Here is a 17,638-nt window from a genome sequence, read left to right as displayed (position 1 = left end):
AACAGAGTGTGGGCTTGAAAAATGCTTGATTTTTTTTTTTTATGCTTTTAGAATTTTAAAATCGCTTCTCGGCCTTTTGGCTAAGATCAAGTGTAGAATTTTAAAAATGTTTTCTTACAACCTGAACTCTTGCACCTTCAATTATGCTGATGAGGAAAGGAGGGACTTTTTTTTTTAATTCACTTACCCTCCCCATCCACCCTAACCCCTCACTACCAGGCAGACACTATTTTGCCCTTATCTCTAATTTTGTTGAAGAGAGAGTATAAGCAATAATAGGAAGGACCAAGTGTTTCTGCTAGTTGAGATAAGTATAGCTATACAGGGAGTTGACTCACATTGATTTCCTGTGCGTGTGTGTTACCTTCTAGGTTAATTTTTCTTGATCTAACCTTTTCTCTAGTTCCTGGTCCCCTTCTTCTATTGGCCTCGGTTGCTTTAAAGTATCTGTTTTAGTTTCTCTGCGTTGAGGGCAACAAATGCTGTCTGGTTTTTTGGGTGTCTTACCTATCCAAGGAGGGACATTTTTAAAGTATGTTGGCAGAGCAGGCACAGTGACTCCTTGCTGTATCCCAGCTCCTTAGGAGATAGGAGAATTGCTTGAGTCCAGGAGATTGAGGCCAGTCTGTGTGACATCGCATCGCAAACAAAACCTAATCTCAAAAAAATAAAAAAGTACTGGAGATGTGGCTCAAGTGGTAGAACGAAGCCCTGAGTTCTAACGCCAGTTCCACGCCCACCGCAAAGACGACAAGTCTTTTGGCAAATTAATAGCTTAAACTAAAATACAAGCCAAACACAAAAGCAGTAAGTGGAAAGAAATAATAGCAATAAGGACAGAAATTACCAAAATTGAACCAAGAGAATATAAACCACCTAAAAGATCTATGACAAGCATGAAATTGAAGCAATCAAGAATCTCCCAACAAAGAGAAACCCAGGACCCAAAAGATTCACTGATGAATTCTACCAGACCTTGAAAGAAAAACTGATAGTTTGTTCCTAAAACTATTCCATAAAATAGAAAGGGGAGGAACACTATCAAATTCATTTTATGAAGCTATTATCTCCTTACTACTAAAACCAGATAAGAACACACAACAGCAAAAAACTATACACCAACTTCCTTGATGAACATAGACACAAAAATTCTCCTGAAAATACTTGCAAACCAAATTTAACAGCACATTAAAAAGATCTATACCAAGATCAAGTTGGTTTCATTCTTGAGATATAAGGATGGTTCAACATATGCAAATCAATAAATGTAATACAGCACATAAACAGAATAAATGACAAAAATCTCATGATCATCTCAATAGGTACAGAAAAAGCCTTTGACAAAATTCAACATCTCTTGATAAAAGCCCTAAAGAAATTAGTAATAGAGGGAACATATGCCAACATAATAAAGGTAATATATGATAAACTTATAGTCAATGTCATACTAAATGGTGAAGAACTCTCTCTCCTCTTATTGAAACTTAACTTCATGTAGCTCAAGCAAAAAGGCTATGTAACTGAGAAATCTGGATATTGATCCTGGCCTGGCTTCAGGCATAGCTTAATATAGGAAGCTGAAACTTGGTCACCAAAGCTCCACTGCCTTTTTTTTTTTTTTTTTTTTGCACATACTACAAAGGAAGAAAGAACTTCTCTATCCTAGTGTCCACATGTATGATTGACCTTGCTTGGGTCAGGTGTACTTTCCTGAATCAATTTCTGTAATCAGAGATTAGATGAGACTGAGTGAGAAAAGCAGTGAAGCATGGTGGTTAAAAGCCTGAATTTTAGAACCAGATTGAATTCAAACCCTGCTCTGCTACTTACTGTGGAACCTTGGGCAAATTATATGCTCTTCCTATGCCTCTGTTTCCTCAACTCTAAAATGTGAGGAATATGTATTTATCACAGAGGTCATATCTTTAAATGAGATAATACATATAAAGTGACAAAACAGTGTATGGCTCATAGTTAATGCTCAATCAGTGTTAGTTACTATGGTAACGGTAATGTGAGTGGTAGTGTTAAAAGTAGTAATAATGATGAAGAAATATCATCTGCCACTTGTAGGGGTAGGTCAAGAGACAGCTACATGGAATAGGTTGCTCACAGAAATAGGGATTCTGTTAAAGGGCTAATGTACTAGAAAGACAAACTGGAGCTACCAGCAGTCCTCTCAAATCGCTTTTAGCAGTTTAATAACTGAGGGTTATCCAGTGGATTTGGCAGTAAGGAGAAATTGCTGACTTGTGAGAGCAGTTTGATGGAGTGGAGCGGGGGAGCACCACAGACTGGTGTCTGCTCTTTGTGACTCATCTGCAAGTAATAACTTTGATGGGTTTTCTGGTGTTAATAGCCTGGGATTAGTAGCCATTTGCTTTGTGGGTAGAGCTCCAAGATAGTTTACAGTTTAAGACAATCTCATGGAAGTATGAAGAGTTGGAGCAAATCTAATCACCCTATTGTTTGGCACATTGTGTTGACTTTGGTTCCATGCTGCACCCTGAATTGTTTCCCTCTACAATCCTCATTCCCCATTTCTGCTTTTTTTTCTTTGTTAAGAATAGATGAGAGATCAACATTCTTGCCTCCTCCTGCAAGGATAGATATCTTGAAGGAATAGAAAGCAATTATACTTCTATCTCAGAGGAATGTTTTCCACATTATACTAACAATGAGTTAGTTGTTGGATTACTGAGTAAGGTTTCATTGTCAGTCTTGGTCTAGTTCTCATTGCTGATAATGTTCCCTAGAGTCAGCTTTTTTTCCTCTAACCATGCTTTTCCCTCTCTGTATCTAGCTTAGTTGTTACAGAATGCTTTCAAGGAGGTCAACCAGTAGCCCTGGCTAGACTCAGTCTCAGCTGTGATGGTCAACCAGTTTTCCCTCAAGACAGCCTCCTTTAGAGATTAACTGGTTATCTGTTGTGAATTTGGACCAGTAGTCCATCAGAGGACAGCTCCTTTCTGCAAAACCACCCCAGGACTATCTTAAAGAAGTTCTTACAGACTGCAATTATAGAGAACAGCCCTTAGAATTTCTAGGTTAATCTAGAATGGCTTCCTAAAAGAAAAATTTTAGAATTATTACAGAAACCATTTCCTCTTGGCCCTCTTCGTCACCCCAGAAAAGTCTCACAAATAAAATTAGATAGCATATGAATATTAGAAAAAAGGCAGGAACTGAGAGACCTCACTTCCAACTTTACTGTTAATAAAAGCACATAACAGTACCAGGTTTGTTGTATGAGTAAGCTATTCCCTGCTTATATATTCTGAAGTAGTTCCTTAAAGTTTCTTCCAGAATTTACTTCCTGATATTGGGGGATTTTTTGTTATGTTTCGTTTTGCCCTTTGCATCCTACAGCTGGGCTTCAAGGAGTAAATATGATTTGGATAGTAATTATTATTTGAAAACTATTTCAAAGTAGTTAGTAGATATAAGAAAAAGTGTGCAACCTCGCTAGTGTTCAAAAATATAAACCTAAATATAATGAAGTAAAAATTTTTTACCTGTCATAATAGACAAAGACTGAAAAGTTAATGCCCATTTTAGGTGAAAATATAGTGAATTAGAACGTCTCATTTTTTAGTCTTAGAAATGCAAATTAATTCTTTTTGGAAAGCAAGTTGCCAAAATATTAAAAGCTTGAAATTAATCCAGAATTTTACTTTGGGACTCTATTTCTGTGAAGTAGTCATGCACACACATTCCTTATACACAGAAATTTTTATTACAACATGTAATATATGTAAAATATATTTATGTTATATGCATAATAACAATATATAAATATACATATAATTATATGTAATTATGTATATGACATATATACATAATATATAATAATATATAAAATATATAATGTATATATTAAGCTCTATAAACACATAGTCATTCCACAAAAACTTTGTGTACTTGCTATGTGGAAGACTGTTAGGCACTATTGAACAAAACAGACTTAGTCCATTTAGCTATTTATACTAGTGGAAACTTTGGAAACCACCTAAATGTCCAGTGTTCTGGCAGGAGTTAAGTAAACTATGATTCATCTGTGCAATGGAATACCATGGATTATAGTTTGTTTTACCATTCCCTGCTGGCTAGCCATTTAGGGGTGTTTTCCTGGACAAGAACAGAGTATAAAGCAGCCATTAAAAGTGAGTTACAAAGATAATGTGATCTAGATAAGTAATTAATGATAAAATATTACTAAGTGAACTAAATCCAAAATCATAAATATAATAAGATAAACAATATGGGGGAATAGAGGATAGACAGGATCAAATGAGAAGACCAGAGGGAAAACTACTGAGTGTTAATAGCTATTGTATTCTAGGTAAGACTGTGACTGACTTTGTCCTTGTCTTTATTTTCTGAATTTTCTTTTTTTTTTTTAAGTAGAAAAGTGAGTAATATATTTTATTTATTTTTATGTGTATACATTGTGCCAGCTCCCTCCTCCCCCCACCCTCTGCTTCCAGGGGAATGTGTTCTGCCCTTTTCTTTAATTTTGTTGAAGAGAAAACATAACAGATAATAAGAAAGACATATCGTTTTTGCTAGTCTGAGATAAAGATAGCTACAAAGAGATTCCTAGCATCGCTTCCATGCACTTGTGTATTGCAACCCACATCGATTCATCTCTACCAGATCTCTTCACTACTTCCTGGTCCCCTTCCCATTGAATTTTCTTTCATAATCCCTTGTTATTTGTGTAATTATTCCCTATAAGTGCTTCTTTGATAATGAAAACTTGGAAAAAATGAAAATTTGCATGAAAGTAAAGACTACTTCATTGGTCTTTTCATGAACCAAATGGGAATTTTGTCAGAGAGCTCCTCCCCTCTCTTCTGTCTGGTTCCCCGTTTCAGTTTGGGTGAAAGCATTAAAGAGTGAATAGAAATCTGCTAGATAACTTCCCCTAATATTTTCGCCCACACATGTGGGAATGTTGATGCAGAGTACTGTGTATCATATACAGCAATGTGGATGGTAAGATGCCTTTCAGTGAATTTTTTTTTAACAGTGTGTCTTTAGGGTGTTGTCTGAAGACATGAGATGGCGGCCACAATGCTCCATTCTCCAGATCTATAAAGCTTGAATCAACTTAGCTTTTACTGCTTTGTAGTGCATTTACAGGGTTCACATACACTCTTATTGTGACCCATAGTCAAAGCTCTGATTTTTATCCTTGAGTTCTCCTTTTCACCTCAGCTCTATTTCTTTGCTCTTTTCTTTTCTTGTACTGGGGATTAAACTCAGGACCTCATGCTGACAACTAAGCAAGTGCTCCACCATTCTGAGCCATGCCCACCAGTCCTTTTGCTTTTAGTTTGTTTTTCAAAAAGGGTCTCAAGCTAACTGTCCAGACTGGCCATAAATTGCCATCCTCCTCTTCCAAGTATCTGGGACCGCAGGTGTGTGTAACTACACCCACTTGGGTTTTGAGATAGGGTCTGGCTGGCTTTTTGCCTGGGCTAGCCTTGAACTGTGAGCCTGCTGTCTCCACGTCATGAGTAGCTGGAATGACAGGCAAGCACCACCACGCTTGGGCCCCCCACTTTTTAATTCTTTTTTTCCCCCAGTGCTAGGGATTGAATCCAGAGTCTTAACATTCTAGGCAATGCAGCACTCTACCACTGGGTTCTAGTTTTCTTTATTCTTACTCCACTTTTCTGTTCAGAATTCTATCATTACCTTTTCTTCTTCATTCTCTTTCCTACATTTCTGTTCACATATAATTTCTATTTGTGCAAACTTTACATGTGCAGGGTTAGATTTCTCACATCCTGTAACTTTGCTGCATGCTTCTTAGCTTTGTCTCCATCTTTACTTTAATCAGGTCAGTTTGAGATTTATTATTTTTTATTGTCTTCTTAGCTATCAATAACAGTCATTTTTGTAGAAGAGACATCTTACCTTTTGTTGTATCTGGGCTTGTGTGTAGCATGTTTTTGTTTTGGTCTGGGTTGATTTGCTTTTTCTATTTAAAACTTAGATTATGTTTACACCCACACTGAAATTTCATCCAGCTACCAGGCTGTTTCTTTGCAGTATAGCAATCAAATAAAACCATGCATCTGGTGATTCTTTCATTTGATTTGAAACTGATTTCAGGAATTTACCTGGCAAGTTATTTAATCAGCAAACTAAAGAATAGAGAACACAGCCTACTTACAAAGTACCAAACTGTTGAGATCACAGAAAATTATTTCTAGGTGGTACTTTACAAGCTCTAGTTCAACTCCCTGATTTTGCAGATGAAGAACATGGGGCCCCAAAGGGGGGCATGGCTTCACTTGTGTAATGACTTGGTTTTAGAGAATAAACTAGAACAGTTCTGAGTTCTTAGTCTAGCATTCTTTCCACTGTACTGATGGCTGTCTTCCAGGTTCAGAAGTGCAGGTTGGTGCTTATGACAGGACCCTACTGGCTGCAGTGACTCTTCCTGGGTGGGGAAAACACCGTCTGCTTTTGTTCAGTCTGATTCCATTTATGGGGTAGAGTTTGTGCATAAGGTTTCCAGTAAAGTTTGCTGCAGTCCCAAGTTTCTTGCCTTTTTAAAATAATCTTCCTTCAATTTCTGATTTTCCAATAAATCTGTTATCTATTTCAATACAAACAAATTCCAAATAATGGGAATTTTCATCCACTACAGTTGATTTTGAGTTTGAACTCTGGGTACACATGCTAATGTTTATAAACTGATGAGACCCAGAGAACTGAACTGCTCTTGTTTCAAAGCAAAAGCTACTCTGGGACTTCTAGGTCAGAATGACAGAGTGAGCACATTCTGATTCTTACCCCTTTCATTCCAAAACAGAAATGATGAATAAATTTTTTTTTAAAGATTAAAGATTTTTTTCTAAATAGTAATACTTAAAAATAAGAAAGAAAGTCACTTTGGGCCAGTAATGTAAAGAAAAGCCACTGTGATAGGGAAGCGATGACTGGTTACAGGCAATTGGGACCGGTGGTTTTTGCCAGGATCTCATCTGCTCAGAACATGAATCCAGAAACCAGGAACACACTGTGCTATCTGTATATGAAGGCTGGGTTTGTTCAGCTTATCCTAGTAGTGTCACAACCAGAAATAAGCTGCTTGCACCTGACCAGAAGTAAAGGAGAACTGGCAGAAGCAAGAAAGCACAGGAACTCACTCAACACAGAACTCAGACTCACACCACTTTGGGGTGAACAATACAGAACTGGGCTAAGAGGAAGGAGAGCCCAGAACTATCTGTTTAAGTTCTGGTTATCAGATCAAAGCTAAGGTGACTAGAGAATTACTATAGACACAAGTATACACATTTTAAAACTATTAAAATGTTAGAAAGAACTCAATAAAATTTAAAAGCAGGAAAAGCAGTCAAAAGACCCAACAAATAAGAGAATTTATGCCTGAGAAAAAAGGACAATCTGAAGACAATTTAAAGTAAGTTACAATTCTCAACATGCAAATATAGTTAGATTCCACAATGCAAGAATAACAAGGAATAAAACAAGATGAGAAAGGGATGGGGGAAAAAATTTAAGACATCTTAGAAGTGAAAAATATTATATTGAGATAAAAAAAAGTACCGAAGTAAAAGAACAGACTGTATAACATACTTTTTATAGATTAAGAGAAAATTAGTGAAATAGAACTGAGAAAAATCTCCTAGAATTCAGTTTAGAAAACTAGAACTTGTAAAAGAGAAGATAGAAATGAAAAGTAACCTAAGGAACTCTAGCTTATATCTGCTAGGAGTTGCATAGAAGAAAAGAGAATTGAAAGTGTCAATAATAATAATAGCACATCAGTATTTTTTTCAGAAATGAACCTAAGTGACCTCACAATAGAAAGCCCTACAATGTGTAAAGCAGAAGAAATAAATCCATAACTTCATATATAGTAGGACATTAGTAATAAAGCAAAAAGTCTTAAATTTTGAGAAAAAGATGTAATCTAAAAAAGAAATGGTAGTCAAATTGGCAGTAGGCTTTGGCAACAGTAGATATCAGAAAACAAAATAGTATCTTCAAATTGCCATGGAAACATAAGTATGAACACACTCTTCTGTACACTGACTTACATACACAGTGAGAGCAAAACAAAGACATTTTCAGACATAAGGGCTAATTCACAACCCACAAACCCTTTGTGATAAAATAACTGAAAGATAATCTTCAGGAAAAAGAAGAATGCAGAAAACAATACAAGAAGCAAAAAACACTAAGGTGTGGTGGTAATGCTAATAATTATTTCCCTTATGTTTAAAAAGGGGGAACTAAATTCTAACAATAACATGTTAAAGAGGTAAAAGTGTACTCAGGTCCTAGTTTTAAATAGAAAATATCCTGATTAATTCTGTAAGCTTTTAAAGTAAAATAAATAAGCATGTTAAATGTAGTGGTAGAGCTGGTAGTACAGTTCAGCACTTACCTTAGGATGCTTTACCACCCTGGGTTCAATCCCCAGCACCACAAGAACCACCACAGTAACCACCAAAGTAATAGAAATAGAAGGTACAACCCCCAACTGTTAGAGAAAAAAAGATATTTTTAAAGATGCATTCACTTTATCCAATAGAAGGCAGAAAAGGAAATGAAAAGAAGCAAAGGGAAAACATGGTAAATAGCAAGAGAGTCAGGTCACGTGAGTATAGTTTGTTGTAACACTTTATTGTTTACTCTGAGTAAAATGAGAGGCCACTGCAGGATTTTGAGTAGAGGAATAACATGATCTGACTTGCATTTTCAAAGAATCACTCCAACTGCTGTGTTGAGATTAGACTTGAGACAATAGCAGAAGCCAGGACACTAATAAGGATGATGGGGAGTTAGGTCATATGGGGAGCAATAGAGATGTTATAAGACTCTGGATAAATTTGAAAGGAGAGACAACATCTCTCTGAGGGTTGTTTGTGGGGAAAATGAGAAAAGAGGAGTCCTAGATAACTCCCTGGTGTTTGACCTATGCAACTAGAAAGATAATGGCCAAGAACTGACATGGAGAAGGCTGCAGGTAAAGAAGGCTGTGGAAGAAAATCAGGGATCCAATTGCAAATGTGTTGAGTTTGTGATATATATTAGGTATCCAACTGGAAATTTTGGCAGTTGGATATACAAATCTGTGGAGCATTTAGATAATTTAAGCCATAAGACTATTTGAGATATTGGAGAGACAATCCAGAAAAAGAGAACCATGATGCATATGGTGTCCAGTATAGTGAAGACAGTGTATCAAGAGGTAGCTATCAACCATGTCACATATGGCTGGCTGCTACGTGAAATAAGATGAAGACTAAGAACTAACCTTGATAAAGAGTAGTCTTGGAGGAGAGGAATTGGAATCACCAGAAAAGTCTTTTTTTTTTTTTTTTTTAAGGAAAAAAATTTTCAGCAAAGAGAGACAAAGAAATTCAGTGGCAGCTTGCAGGGGAGATCTACTCAACAGAAGGATATTTTTTTTAAATGGGAGAAATAGACGTAGTTTGCTGATGGAATGATCCAGGAGAGAGAGAAAGGGAAAAAGGTTGATGTAAGAGGAAGAATGGAGACCTATTGTAAGCGAGATCCCTGAGTAGGATATGGGACACAGTTGAAGGACTGACTTCAAATAGAAGCCTGTTAAGTGGGTCAGTGGTAACAGATAAGAGAATGGTAGGTGATGGTTACATGTGGTAATGGGAGTCTGTGGAGTTTTCTTCTGGTTGCTTCAATTTTCTAAGCAAGTTAGAAAACAAGACTAACAGGTAAGAAAGAGCATGAGGGAGAAACTGTTAGGTTTTAGTTGAAAGGAAAAGGGGATGAAATGGTTACTTAGAAAAGTGAATCATTAAGAGTCCACTTAAAAGTTCAAAGTAATGAATTTAAATTGAGACCATTGAGCCTGGTTGTATGTTTTTATCTTGCCACATTCAGGTAGGTGTGGAGTAGGCAGAAAATTGAATTTAAACAAAGTTATAGTTTTTGCCAGGTATTTTGAGGCAAGAAAGGGAATGAGAGTAATCATACTAATGGGCCATGAAATTTAAGCTAGAGAGTGAGGGGAATGAAGGGGATGAGAGACAGTAGAAATTTCGTGAGGAATAAGTGAGCTAAGCTTTCAACTTAGTAAGTTAGCAAGTTATCATGTGCAAGGCCCTGGGTGCCATGGGTTAGGGTCGGGGAAGGGAGTAGCACTTAGCAAGAATATAGAGCCAGCTCAAATACAATAGAAGGAATGACATAAAATTAAGATAAAAGCAGAAATTAGTGTACAGAAAATAAAACAGTAGTAGAGATTATTGATTTAACCAGAAGCTGATTCTTTGAAAAGCCTTTGACAGTATGATTAAGAAAAAGCAATAGGAATAAATAAACAGTATTGGGATGGGAGAGGGTAACAAATTACAGATGAAACAACTTTATGTCTGTAGGCTTGAAAACTTAAATGGACATTGTTTTGAGAAAGTGTAAAATACCAAAATGACTCAAGAAATAGAAAAATGGAGATGCCCAATAATCATTAAAGAAATTTAATCATATTTTAATTACCATTACTACCTCTTCCTCCTGCCGAAGACACCAAGCCTAGACTAATTTTGGGGACAAACCTTCGTGGAATAAGTGTAAGAAATCTTGTCTTACAGTAAGTGTTTTGGGGAATTAAAACAAAAAAACCAGAATCCACACCAGCTTGTCTTGCTTCCAACTTATTTAGAAACAACAAAAGGAGGCAGGAAAAACAAATTTCTAATACTTCCCACAAACATCACTGGAAAAATAAGGACATTTCACATTACACCTAAGTGATACAAGTTTCTTGGATTGGAACATGAGTGAGACTTCGATCACCCTTCTTTGTGGTTAACAGTAGATCTGCTTTGCTCTTTGAGTTCTAGTTGCAGTTGTAATGATGGGTTTAGGATACAAAGTCTGAATTATGACCCATAATGTATGTTTTTTAAGGTAGCTGGTGTTATTTATTGTTTGTTTGTTTCAATAGGATGTTAACGAAACATTGACTCTCTGGCCGCAATGCCAATAACCTATTGTTACCACCCCAGTCTGCCAACCCAGATAGTAACATGGCATGCAGCATAGCGCAAACTACTTAGAACAGTGTCAGGGGCCCTCAGATGTTAGCTCCTGCTTGCCTTTTGTATTCAAAGAGAACAATGTGTAGTTGAATGTATACTGGTCAGCCTGGCCTTCATGGAGCTCAATTCTTTCCTGTATTGCATGCTAAGCAGTAGACTTCAGGAATCTAATTAGTTGGTTTCCACATCAGTCCTGTTTGCCACAAACATTTCCATACCTCATGAACCTCACAAGTGGTGTTTCTTAGAGAAGTGCACATGTAGCTCTCATACTCTGCAACAATATTTGCCTCAGCATAATTGTGTTTATGTGGAATTGCATTGGCATTGCAATGTGGGAATGACAGAGTTGGCAAGACCATTAACTTGGGTACCCTGGGAATTGGTTCTCCCCCCTCCCCATGACTGACTAAAAGGAGCTTAATTTCTGAATTATGAGGTAGGGTTGAAATGTGTTTTTAAAAATATGTACACACAGACCGTTCTTTACCTACCATAGATCAAAATAATCTGGACAAAAAATAGTACTTTCCCTATGAAATACTTCTGTGTCAACTTTTTCTTATGATAGTTGGGGTATTTTGTGGATTGTTTTGGTTTGGGTTTTTTTGTTTGTTTGTTTGTTTATTTGGTCAGTTGGGGTTTTTTGGTATTTCCTGTGTCTTTGGCGTAGTAAGAAATTTTTTTTTTTTTTTTTGGTTTTTGAGACAGGTTCTTACTATGTAGTTCAGGCTGGTATCTCAAACTTGTAATCCTCTTGCCTCTGTCTCTCAAGGCTGGGATTACAGGTGTGAGCTACCAAATCCAACAGAAAGAAACATTTTTGGCAGAAAAAGGGAAAGTTGCTGATTCAGTAGACTCAGAAGAAAACCATTTGAGAATAAAAGAAGTGAGAAAATTAAAAATTCAACCTAGCAGTGCAATGGCATCTTTCATCTTTAACTATTTTGTTGTTGTTTGTTTGTTTTTCACTGTAAAGTAAGGTCTCTCTTTTTGCCCAGGACAGGCTGGACTGTGATCCTCCTATTTTACACTTCCCACCATTGCTGGAATGACAGGTGCACATCACCACACCTGATTTTTCTCTTGATATCAGGATCTCAGTAACTTTTTGCCTTGACTGGTCTCAGACCACAATCTTTAATCCTCCTAATCTTACCCTCCCAAGTAGCTAAGATTACAGTATGTTTGTTTTGGTGCTAGACATGGAACTCTGAGCCTTGGGCATGCTAGGCAATGCTCTGCCACTAAGCTACACTCGCAGCCTTCACTGTTTTAAAAATATTTGTAACTAAGAATATGGAGATAAAGCGTGTCACATAGACATACAGACATTTATACTACGTATATCAGCTGCGTCTGCAGTCAGAAGGCTGCATGCCAATTCATTGTAGACCAGGAAGGTTCTTTCATATACTATTTCAGAATCTATGCTGTTATAAGAGAGTTAGATGTTGAGTTCCTAAACACATTTTTAATATTGAGAGAGAGAGAGAGAGAATATTCTTAGTAAATCCAGACAAAACAGAACAGCCCTTATTTCTGGATCAACTAAATTCACAACTGAAAGAGTAGTTGAAATATTTAAATTTCTAGATGAGACAAACACAGATTGCTTTTCTTACTAGGAAACTTGACAGTTTAAAAACTCTTAAGTAGAATTCTTTACTCATATTTTTATATATTTTTTATACTTTATATTTTTTCAGTTACAGCTTATGTTTCTGTGATGTTTTTAATTGTAGGTTTCAACTTCAAGAAACTAATTGTCATCAAACACCTGAACTTAAATTTTAGAATATGTTAGCTAGTAGGATGTTTTGTCTGCTATAACCACAGTTTATCTGTCAAAGTTATATTTGTGCACTAAACAGATTTATTTGCATTTATTATTATTTATTTGTTTGCTTATTTGGGGAGAGTACTGAGGATTAAACCCAGGGCCTTGCACATGCTAGGCAAGCACTCTCCCACTGAGTGCTATCCCCGGCTGCCAGATTTTTTAAATTTTATTTATTTTGTTCTATTTTTTTAGTAGGGCTGGAGTTTAAACTCAAAGGTTTGTGCTTGCAAAGAAAGCACTCTGCCACTTGAGCCACACTTCCAGTCCATTTTGCTATGGTTATTTTGGAGATGAGGTCTCACGAACTGCCCAGGCTGGCCTCAAACCGTTGTCCTCCTAATCTCAGCCTCCCAAGCAGTGGTGTGAGCCATTGGCACTCAGACAAATACATTTATTTTAAAGTTACCCTAAATTATAATTCAGCTTCTTTCTCCCTGACTTTTTAATGACTTAATTGAGATACAATTTAGATACAATTAATTGGATATGTTTAAAATGTACTATCTGATGAATTTTGGAATATGCATGCATGAAATCTCTCCATAGATATCTATGGTTTTAACAAAAGTTTCAGATAAGTTGTACTCTTTAAGTTACTTGTCCATTATAGTATTTGATCAACCATATGCCCTATTTAAAAAAAAAAAAAACAAAAAACTTTTGTTGCTTTTAAGCTAACCAAAAAGATTTAATTTGTACTATTAATGCTTCTGATGAATTTGAGGGGTTTTTTTTTTTTTCAATCAGCATGGTGTGAACATTTTGACAGGGTAATTCTTTTTTTTTTTTTTTATCTCAAGAGGTAAAGTGAATTTTATTTATTTTTTGTAGAACGTATGTTTTCTTTTATTATTATTGTTGTACTGAGGATACAATGTGACATTTACAAAAGTTCTTACAATATATCAGAGTTGAATTTACCCCCTCAAATATATGTTTTTTCTTTTTTTTTTTTTTCAGGGAAGCATCTCTACTTTCTCACTAATGTTTTAATCTTGAATATTTTTATTTTATTATTTTTTTTCTTTTTATTTTATTTACTTTTTTTCTTTTATTATTCATATGTGCATACAAGGCTTGGGTCATTTCTCCCCCCTGCCCCCACCCCCTCCCTTACCACCCACTCCGCCCCCTCCCTCTCCCCCCACCCCCTCAATACCCAGCAGAAACTATTTTGCCCTTATTTCTAATTTTGTTGTAGAGAGAGTATAAGCAATAATAGGAAGGAACAAGGGTTTTTGCTGGTTGAGATAAGGATAGCTATACAGGGAGTTGACTCACATTAATTTCCTGTGCGTGTGTGTTACCTTCTAGGTTAATTCTTTTCGATCTCACCTTTTCTCTAGTTCCTGGTCCCCTTCTCCTATTGGCCTCAGTTGCTTTTAAGGTATCTGCTTTAGTTTCTCTGCGTTAAGGGCAACAAATGCTAGCTAATTTTTTAGGTGTCTTACCTATCCTCACCCCTCCCTTGTGTGCTCTCGCTTTTATCATGTGCTCAAAGTCCAATCTGACAGGGTAATTCTTCACTGTGTGGGTCTGTCTCCAGCATAGCAGGATATTCAGCACCACTGACCCTGACCTACTAAATATGGTACCACCGTCCATCATTGAGACAATTACTGTCCCCACGCATTTCCAAATGCCCCTGTGATGAGTATTGCTCCCTCCCCTCCCCTTGAAAACTGTAGATTCTGACTTGCCTCTTCTAATTTTACTGCTTGCAGTTTCTATCCTGTGGGACCTGCAAACAGCTTGAACAGAGAAAATCTGCATAGGTTGTTCACATTTTTTTTTAAAGGTAGCTTTTTACTAATGTTTCCTTTTTAAGCTGTTGTTAATTTTAAATTTAATTACAGAACATTAAACTCAAGAGCCAATTCTGGGACAGGCTTGCAGAGTGATTTTCTTAAAAGGCCTTTATAATCCCTTATTTTTAGGTGAGTTTTTGAGATTTAAACTTTCATTAACACTAGAACATGAATATTTAATTGTTAGAACAAAATTAGTAATATTTTGTAGACTAATAAAAGTTATTGTAAGCTCCAACTGTTCAACATGTAGCTCTTATCTGGCTTTGTCTTTCTGTTGCTGTCTTATACATCAAAATGGTGCTATTGCTTCCCCGACTCCCAGCAACCACCATAGTATTCACAGGCCATAGCCTTTACGTGGATATGTTTGTTGGTCTGACTTTTTAGCTTTTATTGCTTTTTCATAAAAAGCACATGTCAAAAGCCCTTTATTAGGTTGAAAGAATTGCATGGCTTCTCTCTGCTCTGCATTTCCTTGACTACAGGCTAGCCCCTCACTCTGAAACGATTCTTTCATTGGTAAGAATAAACATATATTCTTTGGACCTTCTATTCATAAATAGACCCAAAAATGATTGTCCTGTTTCAAACTCTTAGTTCCAAAAGGAGGGAAAGACATCTTAAATTGTTTGAATTATTAAACAATTTCAAACTTAAATTGTTCTTAACTAGCAATATTTGACTTATCTTCCCTAAATCTGAGCTCAAATACTATGTGTTGTGGCCACTCAGAAGTTTATAAACTAAGCTACTAAAAAGTTGATTTGTAGAAAGCAGCTGAGAAATTTTTGAAAGACTAGGTAACATCTATCAAATTGTTCGTGATCCCCCCTGTGGGCTTTGAAGAACTTGAAGTCTGGAAATTGTGCTTACCTTCCCAGGGAACTTTCCTGTACTTTTGTTATATCTGATTAAATGTGCCATGGTAAGAAATTCTTTTGTTGCTGTGCCAAAAATAGACTATTAGATATTGTAATTCTAGATAGTTAAGTTTCAGATTTTGAGGATACTTCAGAAAACTCTAGGCCTAACGTTTCTGGCTAAAGTCATCCAACACTTACTGCCTTAAACATTTAATAGCTCAGGATTAATTCTGACATTCCCTAATGAGGTCTTTTCTGCTCCCTTTTACCAAGAGCACTCTAGAATTTTATACTGCTGTCCTTTTTCTTTTCTTTTTTTTTTTTTTATAAAAGAACTTGAGGGCTAGAGGAATCACTCAAGTCATAGTGTGCCTGCCTAGCAAGCATGAGTCCCTGAGTTCAAACTCCGGTACCAGTACCACCAAAAAAAAAAAAAAACTGTTAAAAAAAAAAGAATTTGAAAGGTGTAGATAGGGACTGTGAAGATGTGAAATTACTTTCAGATAACTTTAGTTTTCAAAGTAGTCAATTCCAAGAGATTAAGGTTTCTCATAAACTGCAGCATAATAAAGTAAAGCCTCTCTAGGTTTTCCAAGCTAATAGTTATAAAGATTATTTTGAGTAGTTGTTTCTAGCTTACATAGAATATAGTCTGCCTCTCCTTTTCATACATATTTCTATTTGTATACTCTACCAACAGGAAGTTTTTTTAAATCAGTTTGTGACACAAAGAGCAAATAGTGTTCTTTCTAACCTGTCTATGGTATCACCTGGGCCTTCATATTCTCTCCTTCCTTACTTACTCTTCAACCCTCTCCCTACTCAAAATCTTTACTAGATGAAGTTTTAAAAAATTATCACTTTGATCTGTTTGGAAAAATATTAAAATCCCTTCTACAGGCTAATAGTCTTTTTTGAATATCAAATATAGGAAACAGAAATCTGGGATGTTGGGTTTTTTTCCTCTCTCTGAACCTAATAATTGTGTCATGTTTGATGCCCAAAATGCAATATGCTTGAAAATTCTAAAGAGTGATACAACTGCTTACCACATCCCTTCTTATATGGTAATGAACACTGGGATCTTGGCAGGAAGGAGACCTTGCACTTCATCATTTAGGAAAAGGTGTGTTGGAATTCTAAACGTTCTTTTCTTGAGATGATGGGAAGTAGTTGAAGCCCTTAGTGATATTCAGAAAGCCTCCATTCATGCCAAATAGCATGTAAGGATTTTTAGGGTGCATTTGAATAGTCTGATGTTTGCTTGGTGATAGTCTGACACTGGAAATGATTCTTGGAATTGTATCAATCATAATAACATCATTCTCTCTTGGCTTATAGTGGTAATTGTCTAACAGATCCCAAATTTGGATATATAAGTAGTGACATTTTGTATCATTTTCAGATTTTACTTATCAAGCAGTATAATATTAGGTCAATCTTAGTTTGAAGCAGATATTTTTTGCCAGTTTGATACCTCAGAGATGAGATGACTGTCCTTTTGTCGTGCCAGAATAAAAACTGTTTGTTCTTCTTACCAGCAAAGGATTTGTATCAACATCTTTACACCATTGGCTTTCAAACTTTGACCCATGACCCATAGTAAGAAGTATATTTTACATTGTGACCCAGTATATATAAAAGCATTATATATAACTAAAACAACAATTTCATGAAGACATACCCTTACTTTACTATGCGTGATGCATTCAGACTTTTACTGTTCTGTTTCACAAGCCACTAAATTGATTCATGACCTACTAATCAGTCTTGGTAGTCATTTTTGCCTTCACCCAAGCCAATTGCCTGCTGCATTAGCAAACCCAATTCTGTGATGAACATATAATCTTACAGTCCTCTGTAATGAGAGGTTGGCTATCTTTCAAAAGTTCTCTGGAGTTAAGTCATCTCTGTCCCCCTTTCCTACCCTTGTAAGATGAAAGCACTGGAGTCTTTTTGTTTTAAAACAATTTCAAGTTACAGAAGTATTTCAACAACAGAACAAAAAACTCCTGTATACCCTTTACCAGTGACCATATTCAAACTTCC

General features: G+C 36.2%; 1 protein-coding gene and 1 pseudogene across 7 annotated transcripts in view; both read left to right on the top strand.

The window, feature by feature from the left end:
* Window positions 1–17,638, top strand: part of Ppp1r12b (protein phosphatase 1 regulatory subunit 12B) — a 216,694-nt gene that overhangs the window by 146,190 nt on the left and 52,866 nt on the right. The window lies entirely within an intron of this gene.
* Window positions 61–171, top strand: LOC141414221 (U2 spliceosomal RNA; annotated as a pseudogene).

Source organism: Castor canadensis, chromosome 11 (genome assembly GCF_047511655.1).
Source record: "Castor canadensis chromosome 11, mCasCan1.hap1v2, whole genome shotgun sequence".
Classification (NCBI taxonomy): Eukaryota; Metazoa; Chordata; class Mammalia; order Rodentia; family Castoridae; genus Castor; species Castor canadensis.
Note: the sequence above shows the minus strand (reverse complement) of the source record. Positions and strands in the feature narration are given on the sequence as shown.